General features: G+C 38.4%; 1 protein-coding gene across 1 annotated transcript in view; it reads right to left on the reverse strand.

Annotated features, from left to right (window-relative positions):
- Nucleotides 1-1,428: 1,428 nt before the first annotated feature.
- The window catches only part of LOC114042539 (mortality factor 4-like protein 2), a 24,417-nt gene continuing 15,576 nt past the window's right edge, over nucleotides 1,429-10,269 (reverse strand). The window contains exon 3 of the mRNA XM_027861229.1: nucleotides 1,429-1,460. The gene's annotated coding sequence lies outside the window, so the exon portion shown is untranslated. The remainder of the gene's footprint in view (nucleotides 1,461-10,269) is intronic.

Below are 10,269 nucleotides of genomic sequence, written 5' to 3' on the forward strand. Positions count from 1 at the left end.
ATCCAATAAATCCTTTCTGATCTCCAGCCCTGATGAGCCATCACAGAAATACACAGGCCACTGGCATGAAGCAGGGGCTTGGATAGAAAGTGGGGATGGCTCAGTGCAGCTCATCCCCACAGGGTGAAGAAACACAGGGCAGGGCCCACAGCCTCCTCCTGCCCTGGAAGATTCCCCCCTACTTCCTGGTCTGGTGTGGTCATTTCTGCAGCATGGCTGGGGGCAAAGGGAGCTGCTGAACTACTCATTTCTTGAGAAACCAAATGCTTTGGACCCGCATTGGAGGGGTGCTGACATAGGAAACAGCGAAGTTTGTCCACAGGGCTGACCTTTGAGGTGGGCAGGATAGGCGTCTGTCTATGCAGTGTGATTTCAGGGTACAGACAGTGCCCTCCCCTTCTCCCATCCCCAAATCTCTCTAACACTGACCACTAAATCCCCCTCACTCACTGTGATGGAGTGGAAAGGCCTCTGGCTTTGGATGTGGAGTCGGCACATATGGCCCCCTGCCCCGGTTCTTCCCTTGGCTCCCCTTTCCTCCTTTGCCAGGTTGAATCAGAACCTCCCCCTTTTGCAGTGTAGAAGGGGGGCACAGTCTCTGCAACCTCAGGGGTCCCTAGGGTGGTCGCAGCCTTGGGCAGAAGGGGGCATGCTTTCAGTCCCCCTCCTCATTTCTTCAGAGTACACTAGGTAAAATCAATGTCTGCTGCTTGTCTTGGGGGGAGGTGTGCTGGCAAAGTCTCTGGAGCCATGTGGGACCCAAACAGAAGTTCATCTGTCAGTTTGTGGGTCCCTGGTGGCAAAGAGGGGGTTGGGGGGAAGGGTGCTGAATGAGTATTGTAAGGATTACTGTTCTCTCCCAGTGTTAATTCAACCATATTTTACCTTGTCAACATTCTCTCTTCTTTGTCCTATGGTCTAGGGCAGGGGTGGGGAAATCTGTGGCCTCAAGGCCACATGTGGCCCTCTAGGTCCTCAAATGTAGCCCTTTGACTGAGTCCAAGTTTTATAGAACAAATCCTTTTATTAAGGGGATTTGTTTTGTGAAGTTTGGATTCAGTCAAAGGGCTGAACTTCAGGGCCTAGAGGGCCACAGGTTCCCCACCCCTGACTCTAGGGTGTGATTGTTCTACAGGTAGGGAATAATTCCTCTTTTCTAGAGGTTTTTGAAGTGCCTGGGGTCTGGAGAAGGCATTTAATCTGCCATCTTGTTGGCCCCATGACCCAGAAGTCCTTCTGTTCCTTGGGGATGAGCAATATTCCAGTAATCACTCCCATCCCACCAAGTCTGTCAGCTAGTCAGTCAATAAGCATTTATTAAGCATTTACTACATGCCAAGCACTGTGCTAAGTGAATGGGATAAAAAAAAGGCAAATACAGCTTTGAAAGGAACCATGTTTTATTTGTTACATGCTTCTTTTTTTGATGTAAGCTTCATGTAGTTGATATTCTGTTTCACCTGTTTAAAAAAAAAGAAAAAAAAAGAAATGTCAAAAGAGTGAATTCAAAGAAATGTTTGTAGCCTTTATATACTCTAGGGGTCCTTAAATTCCTCCTCACCCAAGAAGTCCCGCACTCTAAGGACAGCTAGCTCCACCTCCTGCTCACCTGGGCTATTAGAGTATCTTTTTAATGATTCTAATGCTATTAGTTTGACTCCCAATTTCAGTATGTTCCTTCTAGTATGTTTGCCAGTGCTAGTTAGTATCTCTCTTATATCACTAGCACCTCAATTATCAATTTAACCAGTTAACACCAATTAGCTTTTGCAAAAGCATATTAATTGGGGGAGCTAGGTGGCACAGTGGATACAGCACCGGCCCTGGAGTCAGGAGGACCTGAATTCAAATTTGACCTCAGACACATAACTCTTACCAGCTGTGTGACCCTGGGCAAGCCACTGAACCCCGATTGCTTCACCAAAAAAAAAATTAACTGAGGAGATATAGCAAGGGTAGGAGTATTTTTTTTAAACTTTCTAAAATGTAGGTCACATTTTCCTCTTCTAACTGTCAGCAAACTGGGGCATGGATTCTAGTTCCTTAAGCCCTGGAACCTTTCTAGACCTTTTCAAGCTCACAAAGTCATATCCATTTTCTACCATTCCCTCACCTAAGAATAGGAAAGATCATTAACAAAGAGGACAAGCGCCTCTCTTGAGGCACCATGTATCCACGGCTAAGTCTGAGCCCAGGTGAGAAGAGCAAAGGCCTAGCATGGATCCTTACAACTTGGTTTCGCTTGGCTATTCACATTTGCTACAAGGCTGAAATGGGGGGCTGCCTTTACTTCTCTCAGTTGATCAAAGGAGGGTGTATTAGCAGAGGAGGGAGATGTAGCAAGAGATGCCCCCAAAACAGGGCTACTGGGACATTTTTTTAATGCACAGAGGAGAACAGAAGGAAACATAGATAAGAAGGGCAGTTTTAAAATGATGTGTAAATGTTATTATATACTTTTTTAAAAAGCAAGTAGTGGAAATTTTTTTAAAAGTCAGTGGTGGGAAATGGAGGTGCAGAGCTTCACATAGAATCCTCTTTTTGTATTGTGTTTTGAGTATGGATTTTTTTAAAAGTTCGGAATAAAAAACAAAATTAAAATCAAAACAAAAAGAACATAGTATATCAGAGCTAAAAGGGACCTTAGAAAACAGAATTCAGGGGGCAGCTAGGTGGCACAGTGGATAGAGCACTGGCCCTGAAGTCAGGAGGACCTGAGTTCAAATCTGGCTTCAGACCAAACACTTGACACTTACTAGCTGTGTGACCCTGGGCAAGTCACTTAACCCCCATTGCCTAAAAAAAAAAAAAAAATAATAAAACTAAAACAAACAAACAAACCAAAAACCAGAATTCAGAGCTGAAAAGGGCCATAGAACTATATTGTACATAGCGAACTCCCATGCACACCTGGCCCATATTCTATGGCCATTCATGCTTAGAACACAGAATGTCTGTGAACTGAGGACACAATGTCAGAAATCTTAGAATACAGAATATCTGTACTGGGAAAGAACTTGGAAATCATGGAGGCCCAAACCTATTTATGGACTTTATAGAATAGGAAATTAAGACTTAAGGAAGGGATGGAATTTGCCCAAGGCCACACAGGTAGCCATTGTTTGAGGCAGGATTTGAGCCTACTTCCTCTGACCCTTTTCGGGGGGTGGGGAACCTGTAGCTGGAGGCCACATGTAGGTTCTCAAGTGCAGCCTTCTGACTGAATCCAAACTTTACAGAACAAATCCCCTTAATAAAAGAATTTGTTGGGGCAGCTATGTATCGCAGTGAATAGAGCACCTGCCTTGGAGTCAGGAGGACCTGAGCTTAAATCCAGCCTTAGACACTTGACATTTACTAGCTGTGTGACCCTAGGCAAGTCACTTAACCTCCATTGCCTCACCAAAAAGCAAAAAAAAAAAAAAAAAAAGAAAAGAAAAGAATCTGTTCTGTAAAACTTGGACTCAGTCAAAAGGCTGCACCCAAAGACCTAGAAGGCCACAGATAGCCTCAAGGCCTCAGATTCCCCACCCCTGCTTTAGATTACACTATGCTGTCTCCTATGTATAAGGCAGAGGATGGCAGTAAGGGCAGGGAGCAGGGAATAATGATGCTGATAAAACAGCTCACGTCTCTAGCACTGAAGAGATTATAAATGTTAAGAAGTGAAAATAAGGGAATTGGAAAAAATCTCTTATTCTTTAGGCTAACTCAAAAAAGCAGGAGTAGCAATCATGCTCTTAGAATGATAAAGCAACAATAAAAATAGACAAGATAGAAAGATAAACAGGGAAACTGTTGTGCTTAACGGCATCATAGATAATGAATCAATATTAATATTTAATATATATTCACCAAATGGCATAGTATCTAAATGCTTAAATTAAAATTTCATAAAATTACAGGGAGAAATAGATGACAAAATGATAATAGTCCAGGGCTTCAAAGGCCCCTTTCAGGCTCATGTAAGTGTAACAAAAAGATAAGTAAAAATCAAGTTAAGGACCAGAAAAGTAGTTTAGAAAAGATAAATATGATCAATCTTGGTGATTACTTGAGGGGAACAGTAAGTATTGTACATATTTCTGAGCTATCCATAGCCTTTTACAAAAACTGACCATATACTAAGTATAAAGACCTTACAAATGCAGGAAAACAGAAATATTAAATTATTTACTGAACACAACACAATAAAGTTACATTCAATAAAAGGTTCTTGAAGACTGGATTAAAAATCAAAAAGAGACTAAATAATTTAATCCTAAGAAAACTGCCCAGATCTCTTAGAACCAAAAGGCAAGTAGAAATTGAAAGAATCCACCAGTCACCTCCTGAAAGAAATCCCACAATGAAAACTTCCAGGAACAATACTGCCAGAATCCAGAGCTTCCAGATCAAAGGAAAAATCCTGCAACCAGCCAGAAAGAAAGAATTCAAGTTCCAAAGAACCACAATCAGGATCACACATCATTTAGCAGTTGCCACTATAAAGAAGTTGAGAGCTTGGAATAAAATATTCCAGAAGGAAAAGGATATGGGCTTACAGCCAAGAATAACTTACTCAGCAAAACAGAGTTGAATTCTATAGGGGAAAAAAGTGACTTATTAATAAAATACAAGGCTTCCGAAAACTCTTGATTGAAAAACCACAGGTGTGTAGAAACTTTGAAATTCAAACAAAGGCATTCAGAGAAGCATTAAAAAAAAAGATAAACATAAATGAAAGTTTTGTTTATATCCAAATATGGAGAGATGATACATGTGTCCCCTCTGAACCCTATTATCATCAGGGGTCATAGAAGGAATCCAATTAGATGAGGACCAAGAGTGCTTCTGTTATATCTTCATGATCTTAAGAGAAGAATAGAAAGGAAAGAAAATAGAAAGAGGAATACACTAGTGGGGAAAGGGAAAAAGGTTAGAGAAAATTATTTCACATAATCAGGATGTCCAAGTAGACATCTATCTACACAAGGTAGAGGGGGTGGCAGGAGCAGCTGACATTTCAACTTCATTCTTATCTGATCTGGTCAAATAAGGGAAGAATATATACACAATACACAATTGGTTACAAAAATATATTTTACTTGGCAGGGAAATAGGGGAGAAGAGGGAATTAGACAGAGGGCTGATTAAGGGTTGGTTAGTCTTAAGGAAAAGGAACTCTAAGGGTATAAAAATACCTATAGCTCTTTTTGAGGTGGTGAGAGGGGGTACCCATAAAATGGGGAATGGCTAAACAAGTTATGGTATATGAATATGATGGAATAAGATGTTGCCATAAGAAAATGATGAAGGGGAGGGTTTCAGAGAAACCTGAGAAGACTTATATAAACTGATGCAAAGTGAAGTGAATAGAACCAGAACAATTTATATAATGACATCATTATGGAAAGACAAACAACTTTGAAAGAATTAGAGACTACCATCAGCATAATGATGGTTGACAGTGAATTTCTGGGAGAACATGCCTGATTCTATTTTGTTCTGTATTTGCCATTTGGCTGTGTTATGACCCCTGCATGAACTAGAGGACCACCGGCAGCAGCTGATTTCCTTCAGGGTCTTCGTCACCTGTTCTAATTGCTACAAAGATTTAACTGCTTTAAAAAATGAAGGATTTCAGAGTCAGTGTAATGTCTCCCTCCCTTATCTAGCCCAACAGGTTAATTTAATTAGTTTAATTTAGTGAAACTAGCGATATTAACCTAGACACATCCCTTATCTATCTCCTATAGTTAACTTCCCTTGACAAGAATATTTTATTTTCTTTGTATGGTCAGCTGCGTTGTAATGAACAGCCATCTTTTTTTTCTTTGTTTCATATAAGTATAGAAAGTGCTTGATGAAATGTGAATAACACATTCTCCATCAACTGCTGGTAGAGTATGACACACTCTGAGTGTAATAAATCCTGTCTTCTGATTGATTCTGGCTTATTAGTGTTAGCCAGTTGAATTGGTAAGAATATTCATGCAACAATTTTGGGAACTCTAGCTGGGACTGGCTGACCCAACCTTCACAGATCTCCATCTTGAAGAACTTTCCAAGAGTACACCTGTGAGTTTACCAATTCAGGAACTTTTAGAGAAAGGAAAACTGGGAGAGATGATAAAGCTGCAGTCTAGCGCTTTTCTCCAAATTGAGAGAGCTACAGAGACCAATTATTGTTTTATGTATTTTTGTTCTGTATTATCTTATATCTGTCTCTTGCTCCTGAATAACTTATTAGCTAACTTTGGGTGAATTCTCCAGGCCAACACTAGGATTTTTTTCCTGAACCCTATGCCCCTTCATCTTATTTCTCACAGGCAAACAAGCAAGACATTTGTTCATCTCATTATCTGCCTGTCATTAGTAATTACTACCCTGTCTTGATCACTCTTCCTGTCTAAATTCTTGAATTCTGTTAATTCTGACACAAGCCTGGAGCAGTCAGTGTTATTCCAGCCAAAATGATGATGTAATCTTGCCATAATCCTCAAACATTGTACTAATCAGTGACTGACCCTCAGTCACAGTGGTCAATAGCTGACATAATTCTCAGATGCTGTAGTGGTCAGTAGCTGATATAATCCTTAGATACCATTAGTAATGGTTAGTGGTCATTATAGGAACTGATCAATCTGTTCTAGAACATAGGCCTCTTAGGTTCCTGTTGGCAAATTAGAAAAAAAAAAATACCAGGAAGAGCTAGCTGGTCTAAGTGCATAATTGTTGAGCTCTCTCAAACTAAATGGCCATCCCATACTTGTTCTACTAAACAGTGCTGGCCATTATTTGGTACCTTTGATCACGAAGGCTCACAAATTCTAAAGGTTAAATAGATGTTAAATTCTCCAAACAAATGAGTTATTGATTTATTTGGGTAGATCCTGAAGTTTATAAATTTTACTAACCAAATTGTGAAAAATTAATGAATCTTTCTCCTGGGGAAAAGAGAAAATCACCTCCTTATAAGGTTTTGCCAGATGACAAGTACTAGCATTCTCTGTTACATTTTCTACCTAGTGTCCCACAACTTGTTTCAAACACCCCTCTTTGGGGATACCAGCATTGTTATTACTGCTATTATCCAAGGCAATGGCAGAAGAAATGCCCCTTTCATCCCAGGTACCCAGCCAATTCTAGTGTTAAATTCTCTTTCCTTCTAACTACTGAAATGTAATTTCTACTCTGAATTTCCAAATTGTGGTTTGAATGTTTTTATAGATGCCAAAATATCTTAGTGAGTTTTAGGGTACTGCTCTCTAGAATTTTCAAAGGACAGAAAAAGCATTTTGTGAAAGTTACACACAAATAGAACTGAGAGCCCTTAATCACTCCCTCCCTTTCCTGGAGAGTAACAGATTTATTGTTTTAGAGTTAAAGAAGATGATTTCACCAACTAGAGAATGCTAAGAAAGCCTTAAAGCAGAAAAAAAAAATAAACAAAGTAATAGTGAAGAGAAAGAAAGGGTTGAATCATAGTATAGACCTTGAGGCCAAAGGTTCCCCACCTCTGGTACAGACAGTTTTGAAGGGCTTTAATCAAAGTTTGTAGGATAAAAGAAAGAAAATTAAAGGAGAATTGGAGACTGTTATAGTGTAAAGCTAATTAGAAGGTAAGTAAGAGTTTTGATTTTCCAAAGTGCAGGAATATAAAACTAGCAATTTTCTTTACCCAAGTGGCCATATTACAAGGTCTGCATCTTTGCCAGCTATCAAAATGTCCATCATAGGCCAAAAGAAAAGCCAAGAATTTAGGAAAGTACTACGGAAAAGTTTAAGTTAAGTCATATCTTATTTAGATAAGAGGAGAATAAGATTTCCATTTCTATAAAATTTTGAATTCTATTTGGAGAAATACTTGTTTCCTCCTCAGATATTTAAAGTTAATTTTGAGATTTCTCATGATGTCCAAACTTTATTTCACCAATTTTGATATCATTGTTAACGTAGAAAAGTAGTCAGAATCATGCAGCAAAATTTAAAATTGAGCAACAAGATTGGGATTTATATTGAGTTTTGATAAATTAATTATGGAAGATTACTATTCACAGCATGACTGATTGGATGTCATCTTTGTAACTATAAGAACAATTCAATTTTAATTATACTGGTCCCTGAATGCAACCAGCATAAAATGCCAAAACTGATAGATGAAATTACTCTCTATGTAAAGTAATTCAGAAATACATTCAACTGAATTGATGTCATTTAACTGGCAATAAGTTAATTTGGAAAATGATACTTGGAGTGTGTTATATTTTTATTATTAGGAGATTAATTTTTCTTATGACCTGAATGCTGTAACATTATGAATTTGAGCTATCATTTATTAGAGACCTTTGTTATAGTTTTTAAAATTGTCTGAAGTATTTACTTGGATATATTTTGCTTTTAAAATGACTGATGATGATAACTACTTAGTGTTTGCAAAAGTCCAAAGGACCTTGTAAATTTGCATTATCTGTAAAGTTCTTGCCAGGTTACTTGAGAATCTTCTACTTTGACAAAGTCATAAAATATTATCAGCTCTATGGAAAAAGGAGTTATAAAAATGTATGTGAGTATAAGAGCCTTGTAAATTCCAAGATAAAAAATTGGATGACTAATTATGAAGTTTATGAAAACCAAACTGGATAGTGCAACTAGGGGACACAATGGATAGAGTGCCAGGCCTGGAGTCAGAAAGATTTCTTGAGTTCAAATCTGGCCTCAGAGACTTAATAGCATTGTGACTATGGGCAAGTCACTTCACCCTGTTTACCTCAGTTTCCTCATCTATAAAATGAGGTAGAGAAGTGAATGGCAAACCACTCCAGGATCTTTGCCAAGAAAACCCCAAATGGGATCACAAAGAGTTGGACACAACTGAAAGTGAATAAATAACAACAACCAAAATGGGAAAAAAATTATACCTGGAATAATATGCATTGAAGTTACTTCTTTGATCAAACTTAGTATAGATAGGCCCTAATTTAGAATATTTTTCTTTTTGCATTACAAGTTACTATATAATACCTTAAGATATTCAGATTAACAGAAGTTACTATCTCTCTGAATTTTGAGTGAAACATCATACATTCACTTTCTATATAAAACCTCAGAATATGATTATTTTCTTCAATAATTGAATGTTATATCAGGATATCATGTATATGTGTATGTATGTATATATATATATGTGTGTATATATGCATATTATAAAGTTGGTTATTGTCCTTTGTTCTTGAAGAGGACCAAAATGACATCACTATGTTGGAGTCAAGGTACAGTGTGCCCAAACGTGACTGATCAGACCAATATGAGCATAGAACACTCTACCACATGTTGGACACATAGTCCATATGAACATTTGGAGTGTGTGTATACATATACACACACATATATGTATGTGTGAAAGTTGAGGTTTATTTTTAGAATGACCTTGTATAGACTTGAGGGGTATGAGGATACTTTTTTTTATTAATTATTGTCTATTTTAACAGAATACTATTGCAACCATTAAAAACAACTCTACCCTGATGGAAGCTATGATAAGTGAAACTTCCTGGGTGAGGTAAAAATTCTTGGGACCATAATTTTATTTGCTCTGAGTTTTGAATTCAGATATCTTTTTGAATTATTGTTAAGCCAGCAATCCGCCATTCAAGGGAAATGCCAAGAACGCCTCAAAGGGAGTGTGATCTGAGAAATAATACAGATGGATATAAGTACCTGGGAAGGTTGAGAACACAGCCTTAGGAAGGTTGACTCAGTTTCCCTACTGTACTAATTCCTTTCTGAACCACAATATCCCCCTTTTCTTTTCTAGTAAAGATTTGGCTTCCACACATTCCCAATTTCCTTATCCTCTAATCTCTTTAACATGATTTCACATTCTCCATCACTGGGGGAAGTCTCATTGGTACTTTCAGTCATCATCCTTATATTGCCAGAGCCTGCCATCTGAACTCCCACCATGGGTGCTACTGGGATAATCTTAGTGAGGAACGCTCTATCAATCATGGTACAAGTCCTCTAATGTGAGGAACTATACAACATCCTACAGCATTTAATACTCCTGCAGCCACAATTATGTTAGCGATAATGGATACAGCCATTCCTTTTCCATTTGCCAAACCAGGATTCTAACCATCCCTTCAGTCAATTATCTATCCCAGCGTTCTCTGCCAACTCCTCAGATAAAGTGGTTAAACCTGGTTAATTTTGCGCCTGGCTATGGTGCCCTGTGAATGATGTTGTATGGTAGTAGCCAGAGTGAGAATGTGACCTATGACTCCA

Source organism: Vombatus ursinus, unplaced genomic scaffold (assembly GCF_900497805.2).
Source record: "Vombatus ursinus unplaced genomic scaffold, bare-nosed wombat genome assembly UNPS02014594.1, whole genome shotgun sequence".
Lineage (NCBI taxonomy): Eukaryota > Metazoa > Chordata > Mammalia > Diprotodontia > Vombatidae > Vombatus > Vombatus ursinus.